The sequence below is a fragment of the Lagenorhynchus albirostris genome, chromosome 4, assembly GCF_949774975.1.
Source record: "Lagenorhynchus albirostris chromosome 4, mLagAlb1.1, whole genome shotgun sequence".
Lineage (NCBI taxonomy): Eukaryota > Metazoa > Chordata > Mammalia > Artiodactyla > Delphinidae > Lagenorhynchus > Lagenorhynchus albirostris.
The window spans coordinates 78,761,074-78,777,925 of NC_083098.1; the positions used below are offsets into that span (position 1 = coordinate 78,761,074).

General features: G+C 37.8%; 1 protein-coding gene across 1 annotated transcript in view; it reads left to right on the forward strand.

Annotated features, from left to right (window-relative positions):
* The first annotated feature begins 5,160 nt into the window (after nt 1-5,160).
* The window catches only part of LOC132519360 (cytochrome c oxidase subunit 7B2, mitochondrial), a 174,334-nt gene continuing 162,642 nt past the window's right edge, over nt 5,161-16,852 (forward strand). The window contains exon 1 of the mRNA XM_060147295.1: nt 5,161-5,181. The gene's annotated coding sequence lies outside the window, so the exon portion shown is untranslated. The remainder of the gene's footprint in view (nt 5,182-16,852) is intronic.

The following is a 16,852-nucleotide window of genomic DNA, read 5'->3' on the forward strand; positions in this document are numbered from 1 at the left end:
AGTGTGCCACGTCTCACTTCTGAGATTCAGCTCTATGACTGAACAAAACAAAATCTGTGTAGTTAGAAATAACTATCAAGGGAGGGAAGTAAACAAAATATATGTAGTTTGTTTAGAGAAGATCTTCTCAAATGGGCCTCACTTCCACTCCTTATCTGGAGGGTTCTGAAGGTGTCAGGCTCACAGAAGCATGCCACACTGAAGAAGGTATATCCTATTTCTTGGCATCTTGTCAAATATAGTATTTATCCCAGATTTTTAATTTTTGATGAAAAATAGTATTTACATTTGCATTAAAATAAGTCAGGGTGGATTTGTTAGCTCTTGACCTTATTCTTTTGGCTTCTGCCATGATCTCATTTAGAAATGTATGAAACATGTATAATAAACAAAATTCTGATGTTAACACATGGTCAAACCTCAAAGACAACCCAACAGCAGATTGGCTCAGGTTCTGATCTTTCCAGACCCAGCATAACCAGGATCTTTCTCTTAAGAACATTATGGAAGACATTCACTAATAAAACAATCTGGTCTGGGACACTAGCAGCTCAGGACAGCTAGGAAAGCTTGGTCGTGGTGAGCAAACTATCTGATGCCGTTCTGCTTACCGTCCAGTTGGGGTGCCATCCAGCTGTGGCCTGGTTCATGCACAGGCCTTTGAGAGGCAGGGGGCATCCCTAAGATACCAAAAGGTGGGCTCAGTGAAACTAGTACTACAGATAAGGGTACCCAAAACATGCCTGCACAGCTGAGGCTAACTTATACTACTCTTGAGCTCAGACATAATAGGCTGAATTTTCTTATAGTTGTTCTGTCATTTACTATATACTAAAAATACCTAAGTATTTTATTGTTCAGTAAAACTTAAATTTGGCAATAAGCCTTTTCATGAGCAATGAGATTGAAAAAAAGGAAAGTTCATGTTTAATGAGATTTTAGATACTAAATTTCTGTTTTTAAGTGAGTTGATAAATAATAAGTACACAAAATATGTGACTCTTTATCATCCACCATGAGAACATTAGTGATATCACTATGAAAACCGGAAGACATAGACTTGCAGAAGAATCATCAGCATCTACTTCAAAGGTTAGTGGTTATTTTAAGAAGAGTGTATTGGAAGATAAGAAGTTAACACACACATGGTTGCAGAGGGTACATCTACATATAACATTGTGAAATAGACATTTTCCTTTAGAGTAAATGACTATTCATCTAGTTAGTTTTTCTTATTTTTAATCCCCAATTTTCTAGTGCATGTAGTTTGAGACATTGGCTGTTAAATAAGGCCAGTTTTATATTGTTGCTATCAGATGCTTCAAGAAGAAAATAAGTTAAATAACTTCCCATGCTTTTTTTTTTCCCCTTTCAGCTCATGGAATCACATTACAACTTGAAAATTCATTCCTCAAAAGTAAAATGTCTGCTATTTTTGTGAATGTTATTGTGTATTAAGTTAAAAGGATTATATTTAAAATAAAGTTACTTGCAGTAATATGAATTTAAATTTGGCAGGGCATAAGGTCATAGTAAAAAATAAAAATTCTTGTTGAGAAATGTATGCAATGACTACATTTGCAAAATCGCCTGTGGTGTGTACATAATTCATAAATGCATCCAAACTGCAATTGACTTATAAACTGTAATTGTCAAACTTCACAAATATTGTTATAATGCATACGGACATACCTCGTTTTATTGTGTTTCACGCCATTGCGTTTTGTAGAGGTTTGTGGCAAATTGGAGGTTTGTGGCAACTCTCTTTGGGGCAAGTCTAGTGGAGCCATTTTTCCAAGAGCATCTGATCACTTCATGTCTCTGTGTCACATTTTGGTAATTCTTGGAATATTTCAAAGTTTTCATTTTATTTTACTTGTTATGGTGATCTGGGATTAGTGATCTTTGATGTTACTTCTATGACTTGCTGAAGGCTCAGGTGATGGTTAGCATTTTTTAGCAATAAAATATTTTAAAATTAAGGTATATACATTGTTTTTTAAAAATATAATGCTATCATATTTTAACAGACTACAGTATAGTGTAAACATAACTTTTATATGCACTGGGAAACCAAAAATTTTGTGCAACTTGATTTATTTCGATATTTGCTGTATCACGGTGGTCTGGAACTGAACCCACAATATCTCCGAGGTATGCCTGTATATAGTTGGCCGTCAGTATCTGCGGGTTCCACATCCACAGATTCAACTAAACACAGACTGAAAATATTTGAAAAAAAAATTCCAGAAAGTTCCAAAAAGCAAAACTTAAATTTGCAGTGCACGGGCAACTATTTAAATAGCATTTACACTGTTTTAGATATCATAAGTAATCTAGAGATGATTTAAAGTATATGGGAGAATGTGCATAGGTTAGGCTATATGCATATACGGTGGCATTTTATATAAGGAACTAGAGCATCCATGAATTTTGGTATTCTTTGGGGGTGGAGGGGTCCTTGGAACCAATTCCCCGTTGATACCAAGGTACTACTGGATATAACAATTTGATGAACCAAACTACAAAACTCTTTGTGATAAAACCAGAATTGAGTACAAAAAAAAAAGAAAAAAAAAGACTCAAACATAACAGCATATGTTTTTTCTCTTTGGTTGCTTCTAAATAGGATTTTATGAATATTTACTTCTTTACAAATACATTTTGTAAATAAATTTCAGTGGTATACAGAGCTACTCAATTTTTTATAAACAAAATTTTGTTGCATTGTTTTAAAATCATTTAGAAATTTTAATTAAACAATTGAAAATTGTGCTAATAAAATTCAGGTTTTGAAGATTTGTAGACTGCAGTTATTGAAAAAAAAACTTCCTTGTGACACAAGAAAGACATTTAAATTTACCTCTACAAAATCAAGGAATAACCTAAACAAGTTCAAGTGGATTTTAAATTTTGTATAATATTGTTGCAGGAAGGGGAACCCCTTCCAGGGCCTGAGAGTGGGCTCTTGTCTAACACTCAGAAATGAATTGTTCGAGGAGACACACATGCTGACAAAGCAAGAGACTTTATTGGGAAGGGTCACCCGGTCGGAGAGCAGGACGGTAAGAGAACCGTCGGCTTCTCTTGCCGTAAGGAGGAGGAGGACGACGGCTCTGTCACATGGCTTGCAGTCCCAGGTTATATGGTGATGGTATTAGTTTCCGGTTATCTCTGACTTTCAATCTTTCTGACTCAGGGTACTTCCTGGTGGCACGCGCATCGCTCCGTCAAGATAGATTCCAGCGAGGATTCTGGGAGGTTGGTAGGACATATGGACTGGCATCTCCTCTCTCCTTTTGACCTTTCCCGAATTCTTCTGGTTGGTGATAGCTTGTTAGTTCTGCATTCCTTACCGGGACCTCATGCCGTGATTACTGTGGTGCCTGGCCAGGGCTTGGCGGTTTCAGTCAGTGGTTCCCCTAACAATATAAAATTTAATTTTGAAATTCTCTAATTGTTCCTTGGGATATTTTAACCCATGTGAAGAATCTTTTGATGGAGCTCCTATTATAACAGGATAAATTCACGTTCTTAGAGAAATAAAATGAACTTTAAAAGGCTTTCCAAGGGCTTCGCTGGTGGCGCAGTGCTTGGGAGTCCGCCTGCTGATGCGGGGGTCACGGGTTTGTGCCCCGGTCTGGGGGGATCCCACATGCCGTGGAGCGGCTAGGCCCGTGGGCCATGGCTGCTGGGCCTGCGCGTCCGGAGCCTGCGTGTCCGGAGCCTGTGCTCCGCGACGGGAGAGGCTGCAGTGGTGAGGGGCCCGCGTACCGCAAAAAAAAAAAAAAAAAGTCTTTCCAATTTGCAGCATCTAAATTTGGCAAAACCTTCAAAAGTATCATAAATAATGGAAAACTTATTTTATGAAGCTTGTGTCCTACGAATGTTTGCTGAAGATTGTTACTTTGAGTAGAGGCAGAAAGACGGCACTTGGGAAAATATTTGGACTGAAAAATTTACATATTTTAAGAAAAAATAGGAATGAGATTTTGTTTAGCATAATTTTTGAGTTTTTCTTAATTTAAAGTATTATCATCCACAGTGAAGAGGAAAGATGTCAAAATTTCCTATATATCAACCATAAAATACATATTTGAGAAGACTGTAGGCAGTTTAAAAAATTTAAAAACAATAACACCGTATTAAAAATGTATTCTTCAGAAAAATATTAGTGACTATTACAGGCGATAAAGGCTGAAACACTAAAATACATTAATATGTGCGAATAATTATAAGTCTGTTATTTTTAATGTTCATATTATAATGAAGACATTTTAAAGTTTTGCTTAAGGGCTTCCCTGGTGGCGCAGTGGTTGAGAGTCCGCCTGCTGATGCAGGGGACACAGGTTCGTGCCCCGGTCCGGGAGGATCCCACATGCCGTGGAGCGGCTGGGCCCGTGAGCCATGGCCGCTGAGCCTGCGCGTCTGGAGCCTGTGCTCCGCAACGGGAGAGGCCACAACAGTGAGAGGCCCGCGTACCGGGGGAAAAAAAAAAAAAAAAAAAAGTTTTGCTTAAATAGCTGCTTTAATTTTTAGAAATAATTTTATTTTACAAAATGAATTTTGAATTGCCCTCTGTATAAATCCATCAGTATAAAATCTCCAAAATTTATAATTTTAATTTTATTGCCCCCTTTCACTTTCAAGGGGCATCGGTTGGAAAACATTATATGGTTACCATAATTAACAACCTGGCCTGTTTAGGAGAGGTCAGATACACTACAAGACTTGTAGCTCACTCTCTGGTTACAGGAAAAGTTCCCTTGCGGCCCAGAGGGATTAAGATGTAACAGAAAGAAAGAAATAGTGAGTTTGCCAAAAGATTGCTGTGATATGGAGGGAAAAGATTCCCACCAGCGAGACTATACATTATGTAGAGGAACGGGAACACCTCTGCCAATGCTGTTTCCTTCACTATGGAGGGACATATATGAGAACAACACGCCTAAAGCTTCTCCGTCTTTTTACTTCTTCCCGTGGAGCCGGCAGTCAGCTATTTGATTGGTCAGTTTTGAAAGAAAGTCTGCGTGTATGACCCGCCCCTTCCTTTCGTCTTAGGGAGGAGCGGTCTCTAGAAAGTGCCCACTTTACTCCGCCCCCCGGCCGGCAGTGAAGTTGACAAGTGCGGAATTTGCCTGTGCGCCATCTTGCCGTTGGCTGCTGTCTGTGCCGTAGTTGGTAAGTCTGTCTAATTCTGGAGTTTAGTATGAGCAAACCTGCCGTTATGAGCCAGAGTCTTAAACATCTTCGCTAGCATTTATAAGGAAATAGTTTGCTTTTCCTGCTACGTTATTTCTTTTCTTTTGTTTTTCATTTCTCCCTGGGTAAAAGAGAGACGTTACTCGCACGACCCTCCTCACACCACAACATCTAGAATGTAAAGTGGGCATAGAGAGAAAACAAAAAAAGAGGAATTCTGTGCTGTAGAGTGCTTATGGAGTAAAACTTTGGGCATGCTTATGGCATGGCTGGAGTGGGAGGTGTTAAACTTGGATAGTTTTGGACTAGGCGCTGACCACATATTTTCAGCTGTAGTGGGTTGTTGCAGTTTGTGACGATTTTGTTTACAAGAGAGTGACGGGTTTTATATAAGAAAACACTGATTTCTGTAGAGGCAAGTCTGCAGGCTCTGGGCTGTAAGCAAAGGCAGGAAAACTTTGATAGGCTCAGCAAGCAAAATCTGACCAGTACCGCTGAGATGTCCTTATTAAATGCAGCCTAGCCAAATAGTTGCTGCTGCTTGACCATACATTCTGCATACCTGATTTTTTCTAAGAAGCCTTCTCTGAGGCAAGGGTTTAATTATAGAGAGTCTTTTCATGTAGTGGCCGTTTTTAGGTCTCAAAGTGTTTCTGCTATATCCAGCGGTATCTGCAGGACGTGGTTAGTGCCAGGCTTAGGTTGGTGACAGAGAAAGTCTGCTGAAATTCTGATTATCTTTATATATATATATATATTTAAAGATTTATTAATTATTTATTTATTTAGGCTTCGTCGGGTCTTAGTTGAGGCATGCGGGATCTTTCGCTGTGGTGCGCGGCCTCTTTGTGCATGGGCTTCTCTCTGGTTGTGGAGTGTGGATTTTCTCTTTCTCTAGTCATGGCGTGCTGGCTCCAGGGTGCGTAGACTCTGTAGTTGTGGCTCGGGGGCTTAGCTGCCCTGTGGCATGTGGAATCTTAATTCCCTGACCAGGGATCAAACCCAAGTCTCCTGCATTGGAAGGTGGATTCTTTACCACTGGACCACCAGGGAAGTCCCATATATATATATTTTAAATAAATTTATTTATTTATTTTTGGCTGCATTGGGTCTTTGTTGCTGCGTGCGGCTTTCTCTAGTTGCGGTGAGCGGGGGCTACTCTTCATTGCGGTGCACAGACTTCTCATTGCAGTGACCTCTCTTGTTGCAGAGCTTGGGCTGTAGGCATGCGGGCTTCAGTAGTTGTGGCACGCGGGCTCAGTTGTCGTGGCCCGCAGGCTCTAGAGCGCAGGCTCAGTAGTTGTGGCGCACGGGCTTAGTTGCTCCGTGGCATGTGGGATCTTCCTGGACCAGGGCTCGAACCCATGTCCCCTGCATTGTCAGGTGGATTCTTAACCACTGCGCCACCAGGGAGGCCCCCCGTTTTATATTATTTTGAGTCTCCTTCAGAGTCAAGAGAGGGAACGTTGGAGGAATCCTGTGACTTGTTGGTAAGTTTTAAAGTTGCTCCTACCTCTTGATCACAGGTGGCTCTAAATTTGGTAATTTTATACCATCTGACCATGACTTTTCACTGCTGAGATTCAAACTGTGACTCTACCCATAGGAGGTTGATGGACATCAAAATTTAAAAAAAATGGGGACCCTTACTCTACAGAGCATATAATTTCTTCTTAAATTCAGAATGAGAAACAACTAAATAAAATTATTGCAAAAACAGTGGCTAAGAAAGCAAGTCATAAAGGCTTGCTCTTGGGGTGCTCTAGTTCTAATAATGGATTTTGCTTAGGAGTTTGCAATGTTAGAGTAATTTAAAATTTGTGCTTCAAGTTAATATAGAACAATGGAAGAGTGGAAACAAAAAGGAAAATAGGATGGAGGAAAGTAAAACTTTTTTTAGAAGAAAACCTGAGAAATTAGGGAGTGAATTGACAAAGGTGACATAGGAAATGACACTTTGAAGTTCCAGTAGACATCTATAAGAGAGAAGTGGAGATTCAAGAGGATCTAAATGCTGTACAACAGAGTATTGGAAAAGGGAGAGGTGTTTAGTTGTTACTAGATTGAAATAGGGTCCCCAGGTCCCAAATTAATCAAAAAGAGAAAGAGGCAAGATCTCAAATGGTATGACTCCTTCAAAGAGAGTCAAGGAACAGGAAACCATTGAGAGGTCACAGATAAGAAATGATGTAAAATGCATTAGAACAGAATCGTAAACAGTGAGAAAACTAGGAGGATATGTAGAATACACCAAGTATGATTATGTGATTTTCAGGTAATACAGTTTTTGTAGGTTTGCAGGGAGGTATAGTTTGTGCCTCAAAGGAACATGCCCAAGAATTAGGACTCAAGACAAGGCTCAGCAAGATAAGGCATACTGAAAGGGGCAAGGCAAAAACATGAGTTAAAGTTAAGCTTGAATGGGTTTGATATCAGTCTGTTGGGAGAAAAGTTTTTTTTGTGGAATTATCCATCTCAGGGAAGTGGAGGAAAAGAGATTTGTTTAAACAGTGGATACTTTCAGTAAACTCAAAATTTAGTGATTTCATCATTGATGGTAGAAATGATTTTGGAATTTAAGAAACAGAGGAAAAAATGAGGAAAAAACTGATGTCTAGAAAAGATAAAAAGGAAGGCAAGTATTCATTTCCAGCGAACAGCAATAATCCTTTATATTTTGGAGAGGAGAACAAATTAATAAGCAGGGTAAGCTTATTAGAAACTCAACTTCCTAAACAGATTAAATGATTAAAAAATTAACTAAAACTTTATGAAAGGTATAGGAGAAGGAGAGAAGAAAATAAAAACTAGAGGCGTATTTCATTGCTGCAGAAAAATATGTAGCAGAAAAAAATGCTATTCAAGGTCTGAACAATTCAGTGGTGAAAGACACTGCCTACAGGAGCATATGGAAGGGGTATTAGTTCTCCCTGGGCCCGTAGGGTCTCGGCTTCAGAAGCATCAATTGCAGTTTCAGTTCAAGAATTTGTTGAGAGTGATTTTCCAGCCAAAACAAATGGGATAAGAAAGAAGCCATCCCTGAGAGGCAGGTTTCACCAGCTTAGCAATTCTATAACAAGAGGCAGTGGAAAGAGTCACTGTGGTATAGGATTGAAAGTATCTGCTTCCTGGAGATAGTAGGGCTTGTTTAGAATCTCCACTTCCAGCAGTACCAGAGAGCCAGAAACTGGGAGTTAAAGGAGGGAACAGAAATGAAGAGGTTTTTAAAATATGTCGCAGAGGGAAAAATTGTACTTCAAATAAAATCTGGTGATCTTGAGTGCAAATTTTAAAACTTTTCTGGAAGGCAGGAATGTTTCAAATGTCATTCTTTCAGAGAGGCAATGGTATGCTAAGTGCATTTTGCTTCCACTTCTCCGTTTTTGCTCTTACTTCTGTTCTATCCTCTGTAAGTTTTACTTATTTAAACAATTCTATAATACTTAGTAAATGCCCAATACTGTCCTATGTCCTTTGCAAATGTTGACTCATTTATTTTATGTATTTATTTATTTTATGTATTTATTTTATGTATCAATCCTGTGCAGTAAGAATTCCTATAATTCCTATTTTATAGATAGGTTCAAAGAGTTTAATTACTTTGTAAGGGGGACAGACCCAGTCTGTCTGGTTTGAGTCAGACTAGTTAGGTAAACTCTTTAGTAGGCCCTATATTATGTATGTCTCCTGTGTCATTTTTTAAATGCAAATGCATGCAAATATGAATATATATTCTTAATTTTTACTTTTCTCTACAAAGGAAATCAAATTTTATACACTGTTCTGTACCTTGTTTTTTTCTCTTAATTGCGAATTCTGGAAATATTTCCATATCGATATGTACAGAGCTTCTCATTCTTTTTCATTGTATAAAATATTAATATAGCTGTAGTATTAATATTTTGTTATGTGAATGTATCATAGTTTATTTAAATATTCCCCTGTGGATGGACACTTGGGTGATTTCCACTCTTTTACAATTAAAAATAGTAGTGTGGGGCTTCCCTGGTGGCGCAGTGGTTGAGAGTCCGCCTGCCGATGCAGGGGACACGGGTTTGTGCCCTGGTCCGGGAAGATCCCACATGCTGCTGAGCGGCTGGGCCTGTGAGCCATGGCCGCTGAGCCTGCGCGTCCGGAGCCTGTGCTCCGCAACGGGAGAGGCCACCACAGTGAGAGGCCCACATACCGCAAAAAAAAAAAAAAAAAAAAAAAGACAAATGCATATGTAGCATTGTTTATATATTACCAAATTCCATAAGTCTTTTACCATTTTGCATTCTGCTTACAATATGCTTCATCATAGCCTCATTAACAGAGTATTATGAAATGGTGAGATTTTTGCCAATCTGATAGGTGAAATGTGTTACTTCAATGTTGTTTTAATTTGTATTTATTATTTAATAATAAGATACGAATGAGTTAAATATCTTTCCATTTGTTTAAGAGTCACTTGAATTTCTTTTTCTGTGAACTGGCTGTCGTTTGCCCTTTTTCTAGGGAACTTTTAGTGTTTTATTTCTGTTTGAAATCTAGCTGTTCTTTTTATATGAGAGAGATGGACCTTTTGCCTCTGATGTGAGTTTCAGATGTTTCTTCCCATGTCAGTCATTTGTCTTTTGACCCTGCTTATTTTTTTAATATAGTAAAATATATCAACATTTTCTTTTATGGGTTTTGAGTCACATTTAGAAATGTATTTCTCCAAGTTTATAAAGGAATTTGTCTGCTTTAGTACTTTTGTGGTTGCATTGTTTTTCCTTTATATATTTAAATCTTTGATTCTTTTTGAGTTTATCAGTGGTCGTGGAATATGATATAGATTCAACTTTATTTTCTTCCAGATGACTATCCTTTGGGCTCTTTAAAATGTGGCTAGTAAAAACCTGTCTTTGATATGATACAATTTATGAATCCCTGAAGGAATTATACCCATTTCAGATACTGGGAATGCCTCTGACTGAGAGGAAGCAGAAAAAGAAATTCATCAGCATGAGTTTTGGACTTTCTCCTAACAGTCTGATTTTAACATTTTCAAGCTGCAGCTCACAAAGGCATGAGAATTTGACCATAGACGTAAATTCCTTTGAACCTTAAAGTTTTTTGTATTTGAACTTTCAAGGTGATCTAATATTTGGACTTTAATTTCTCCTTGGGAATTTAATAATTTAAAGAGGTTACTTTCAAATTTGGGATATGTCTATAATGTCAGAATTTTATTCTTAGAATTTAAGCCATTTGATATAATTGCAGGACCTCTGATAGAAAATTTGGAATAAGAAATAGAATTGGGAATAAATTTTCAGCTCTAGATTTAGAATGACTACAGATTTAATTTAGTTAATGTGGTTTTTTGACCTGTTTTGGAGTATTCTGGGCTCAGAAATCTAAACTGCCAACAGTGGTTCCAGAAGGATACCCAGAATCATAGTTGGGGTGGGTGACTCAGTGATGGGAGCAGGAATGTCTTGGTAGGCTGCTGATTCCTTTCTCTCGGAGGAAGCCACTCCCCTAGCTGAGCTGAAGCTTAATGATAAAGCTCAGTGGTTTAAGAGAACAGAATGCTAGAGAATATTGGTGTATGGGAGGGATTGTAGAATGCTTCCTCCCTACCTCTGATGTTTCCTTAAGGTCCATTGTCATAACATGTCTGGCCTTTCAACCCAACTTCTTCCTAAGTAGTTCAGGGAGTTATTTGATTGTTGAATTGAGAAGAAGAAACTGGGAGCCCCTTTATCTCCGCTTGTTCTTGGGATTGAACTGTCCTCAGGAAGCTGCTCTGCTCTTCCATTTTACAAGGGTGGGTGAAGGACTGTCTCCATATCGTATTACTGAGACTAAAAGGGAAACAGCAAAATTTTGGATTCAGTGCTAGAAAACATGTTAATGGATAAACCGCACTCTCCACCATCTGCTTTAATCAGACACAAAGGTAATATTTGGATCTCCCAATAAGCCAACTAATTTGTATTTCTTAATTCTTCAAAAATTGAGTAGGAGTGCCAATTATTGACCTTCCTCACCTCCAACTCCATCAAGGTGGGAAGCCCATGATAAGGACAATGGAGTGACTGAACTGAAATTTCAGATGCTATATTGTGTCTCATAACTGAGGTGGGAATCAAGTCAGCAAGGACATCACCATTCAGTACACTCAATACATGCTCAGTAGTAATCTATGTTTAATAGCTGTGTGGAGGGAATATATGCAAATTATATCTCCACAAGATATCTCCAGAAAAATGAGCAAGGATCATATGCATACCACCCTTGATGCCTTAATTCTATATATACCTTTTCTGACACCAAAGTGTGAAATTACAGGAAAGTCTAAATTTAAAAAGTTTTGTGTTAGGCTAAGTTTTTAGAAGCAGAAATAATGAGACATAGAAATAAAGTAAGTTATATGTTATACACCTGAGTGTTTAGAACTGCCAAGACTGTAAAGTCACATCATGTTGAGTTTTGGGTTTTTAATATTCGTCTTTATAAATTTTATTCTGAATGAGCCCTTGGGATACTTTGTATCAGTGACAGATTTTTATTAATAATAAAAGCACCATCCCCACCTCTGCCCTTTGCCTTATACTTCTGGTGACACAATGAGAGCCAAGTCAGTTGTTCCACTCAAGTAGCCAAACTGTCTGTAGGCAAAGAACATACTTTTTTCTCCGCTTATTAAGTGGTAAAGAGGTAGCTGTCTTCCTCCCCTCCTGAAAGAGTCTCCTTGGAAACATGATGGGCCTGATTCATAATTATAATACTTTTGTATGTAAATAAAGTCTCCCCAGAAGCCAGAGAGCCTTGTGTGTCTCAGACTGAGAGATGTCTCTAAGTCCTGGGTCTCATTCCTCCTTGAAATGTAAATACCTAGGAATACTCCCCTCAGTGCTTTCACCCAGTACTTAACAGACCTATGCTAGAATGTAACCCTTTGGCTTTGGAGGAGATAAATTTTATTATCCTTCTGGATCAGAGCATTTAGTGCCATCATTAGGGAAACAAATGGCTACAGATTTAATCCTATGATGTATGAAAATGTTTCTAGGAGAAATGAAAGAAAGGATTCCCTAACTTTATAATGAATTCATTTTCATGTGGCAGGAGGATTGGACTTTTTATAGGAAATCTTTTATTTCCCACACATCCCTTACATGATTTTTCTGTCATTTCTGCTGGATAAAGATGTTAATACTATACTTGGGACATAGCAAATAATTCACAAATGATAGCTATTATAATAATTATTATGCTTATTATTTTAAGATCTCAAAAATGCCTATATCCATGTTGCACAAAGAATCATTAAAATTTAAATTACTTTTTTTTGAATTTTATTTTATTTTTTTATACAGCAGGTTCTTATTAGTTATCCATTTTATACATATTAGTATATATATGTCAATCCCAATCTCCCAGTTCATCACACCACCACCACCAACCTCCCCGCCGCTTTCCCCCCTTGGTGTCCATACATTTCTTCTCTACACCTGTGTCTCAATTTCTGCCCTGCAAGCCGGTTCATCTGTACCATTTTTCTAGGTTCCACATATATGCGTTAATATAGGATATTTGTTTTTTTCTTTCTGACTTTCTTCATTCTGTATGACAGTCTCTAGATTCATCCATGTCTCTACAAATGACCCAGTTTTGTTCCTTTTTATGGCTGAGGAATATTCCATTGTGTATATGTACCACATCTTCCTTATCCATTCGTCTGTGGATGAGCATTTAGGTTGCTTCCATGACCTGGCTATTGTAAACAGTGCTGCAGTGAACATTGGGGTGCATATGTCTTTTTGAATTATAATTTTCTCTGGGTATATGCCCAGTAGTGTGATTGCTGGGTCATATGGTAATTCTATTTTTAGTTTTTTAAGGAACCTCCATACTGTTCTCCATAGTAGATACAGTGCAAGAGGGTTCCCTTTTCTCCACACCCTCTCCAGCATTTGTTGTTTATCGATTTTCTGATGATGCCCATTCTAACCAGTGTGAGGTGATAACCTCATTGTAGTTTTGATTTGCATTTCTCTAATAATTAGTGATGTTGAGCAGCTTTTCATGTGCTTCTTGGCCATCTCTATGTCTTCTTTGGAGAAATGTCTGTTTAGGTCTTCTGCCCATTTTTGGATTGGGTTATTTTTCTTTTTTAATATTGAGCTGCATGAGCTGTTTATATATTTTGGAGATTAATCCTTTGTCCATTGATACGTTTGCAAATATTTTCTCCCATTGTGAGGGCTGTCTGTTCACCTTGTTTGTAGTTTCCTTTGCTTTGCAAAAGCTTTTAAGTTTCATTAGGTCCCATTTGTTTACTTTTGTTTTTATTTCCATTACTCTAGGAGGTGGATCAAAAAGGATGTTGCTGTGATTTATGTCAAAGAGTATTCCTCCTATATTTTCCTCTAAGAGTTTTATAGAGTCCGGTCTTACATTTAGGTCTCTAATCCATTTTGAGTTTATTTTTGTGTACGGTGTTAGGGAGTGCTCTAATTTCATTCTGTTACATGTAGATGTCCAGATTTCCCAGCACCACTTATTGAAGAGACTGTCTTTTCTCCACTGTATATCCTTGCCTCCTTTGTCATAGATTAGTTGACCCTAGGTGCGTGGGTTTATCTCTGGGCTTTCTATCCTGTTCCATTTATCTATATTTCTGTTTTTGTGCCAGTACCATATTGTCTTGATTACTGTAGCTTTGTAGTATAGTCTGAAGTCAGGGAGTCTGATTCCTCAAGCTCCATTTTTTTCCCTCAAGACTGCTTTGGCTATTCGGGGTCTTTTGTGTTTCCATACAAATTTTAAGATTTTTTTGTTCTAGTTCTGTAAAAAATGCCATTGCTAATTTGGTAGAGATTGCATTGAATCTGTAGATTGCTTTGGGTAGTATAGTCATTTTCACAATATTGATTCTTCCAATCCCAGAACGTGGTTTATCTCTCCATCTGTTTGTGTCATCTTGATTTCTTTCATCAGTATCTTATAGTTTTCTGCATACAGGTCTTTTGTCTCCCTAGGTTTTTTATTCTTTTTGTTTCATTGGTAAATGGAAGTGTTTCCTTAATTTCTCTTTCAGATTTTTCATCATAGTGTATACGAATGCAAGAGATTTCTGTGCATTAATTTTGTATCCTGCAACTTTACCAAATTCATTGATTAGCTCTAGTAGCTTTCTTGTGGCATCTTTAGGGTTCTCTATGTATAGTATCATGTCATCTGTAAACAGTGACAGTTTCACTTCTTCTTTTCCAATTTGTATTCTTTTTATTTCTTTTTCTTCTCTGTTTGCCGTGGCTAGGATTTCCAAAAGTATGTTGAATAATAGTGGTGAGAGTGAACATCCTTGTCTTGTTCCTGATCTTAGAGAAAATGCTTTCAGTTTTTCACCATTGAGAATGATGTTTGCTGTGGGTTTGTCATATATGGCCTTTATTATGTTAAGGTAGATTCCCTCTATGCCCACTTTCTGGAGACTTTTTTATCATAAATGCGTGTTGAATTTTGTCAAAAGCTTTTTCAGCATCTATTGAGATGATCATGTGGTTTTTATTCTTCAATTTGTTAATATGGTGTATCACTTTGATTGATTAGCATATATTGAAGAAACCTTGCAGCTCTGCGATAAATCCCACTTGATCATAGTATATGATTCTTTTAATGTGTTGTTGCATTCTATTCGCTAGTAGTTTGTTGAGGATTTTTGCATCTATATTCATCAGTGATATTGGTCTGTAATTTTCTTTTTTTGTAGTATCTTTGTCTGGTTTTGATATCAGTGTAATGGTGGCCTCATAGAATGAAGTTAGGAGTGTTCCTTCCTCTGTAATTTTTTGGAAGAGTTTGAGAAGGATGGGTGTAAGCTCTTCCTAAATGTTTGATAGAATTCACCTGTGAAGCCATCTGGTCCTGGACTTTTGTTAGTTGGAAGATTTTTGATCACAGTTTCAATTTCATTACTTGTGATTGGTCTGTTCATATTTTTTATTTCTTCCTGGTTCAGTCTTGGAAGGTTATACCTCTCTAAGAATTTGTCCATTTCTTCCAGGTTGTCCATTTTATTGGCATAGAGTTGCTTATAGTAGTCTCTTATGATGCTTTGTATTTCTGTGGTGTCCATTGCAATTTCTCCTTTTTCATTTCTAATTTTATTGATTTGAGTCCTCTCCCTCTTTTTCTTGATGAGTCTGTCTAAAGGTTTGTCAATTTTGTTTATCTCCTCAAAGAACCAGTTTTTAGTTTTTTTGATCTTTGCTATTGTTTTCTTTGTTTCTATTTCATTTATTTCTGCTCTGATCTTTATGGTTTCTTTCCTTCTACTAACTTTGGGTTTTGCTTTTTCTTCTTTCTCTAGTTCCTTTAGGTGTAAGTTTAGATTGTTTATTTGAGATTTTTCTTGTTTCTTGAGGTAGGCTTGTATTGCTATAAACTTCTCTCTTAGAACTGCTTTTGCTCCATCCCATAGCTTTTTGATCATGGTGTTTTCATTGTAATTTGTCTCTAGGTATTTTTTGATTTCCTCTTTGATTTCTTCAGTGATCTCTTGGTTATTTAGTAACGTATTGTTTCTCCTCCATGTGTTTGTGTTTTTTATGTTTTTTTCCCTGTAATTTATTTCTAATCTTATAGTGTTGTGGTCGGAAAAGATGCTTGATGTGATTTCAGTTTTCTTAAATTTACTGAGGCTTGATTTCTGACCCAAGATGTGATCTATCCTGGAGAATGTTCTGTGCCCACTCCAGAAGAAATTTTAATCTGCTTTTTTTGGATGGAATGTCCTATAAATATCAATTAAATCTACCTGGTCTACTGTATCATTTAAAGCTTGTGTTTCCGTATTAATTTTCAGTTTGGATGATCTTTTCATTGGTGTAAGTGAGGTGGTGAAGTCCCCCACTATTACTGTGTTACTGTCAATTTCCTCTTTTTTTTTTTTTTTTGTGGTACGCGGGCCTCTCACTGCTGTGGCCTCTCCCTCCCGTTTCAGAGCACAGGCTCTGGATGCGCAGGCTCAGAGGCCATGGCTCATGGGCCCAGCCACCCTGCAGCATGCGGGATTCTCCCGGACCGGGGCACGAACCCATGTCCCCCGCATCGGCAGGTGGACTCCCAACCACTGCGCCACCAGGGAAGCCCTCAGTTTCCTCTTTTATAGCTGTTAGCAGTTGCCTTATGTATTGTGGTGCTCCTATGTTGGGTGCATATATATTTATAATTGTTATATCTTCTTCTTGGATTGATCCCTTGATCACTGTGTAGTGTCCTTCCTTGTCTCTTGTAACATTATTTTAAAGTTTATTTTATCTGATATGAGTATTGCTGCTCCAGCTTTCTTTTGATTTCCATTTGCATGGAATATCTTTTTCCATCCCCTCACTTTCAGTCTGAATGTGTCCCTAGGTCTGAAGTTGATCTCTTGTAGATAGCATATATATGTGTCTTGTTTTTGTATCCATTCAGCAAGCCTGTGTCTTTTGGTTGGAGCATTTAATCCATTCACATGTAAGGTAATTATCAATATGTATGTTCCTATTATGATTTTCTTAATTGTTTTGGGTTTGTTTTTGTACGTCCTTTTCTTCTCTGTGTTTCCCACTTAGAGAAGTTCCTTTAGCATTTGTTGTAGAGTTGGTTTGGTGGTGCTGAATTCTCT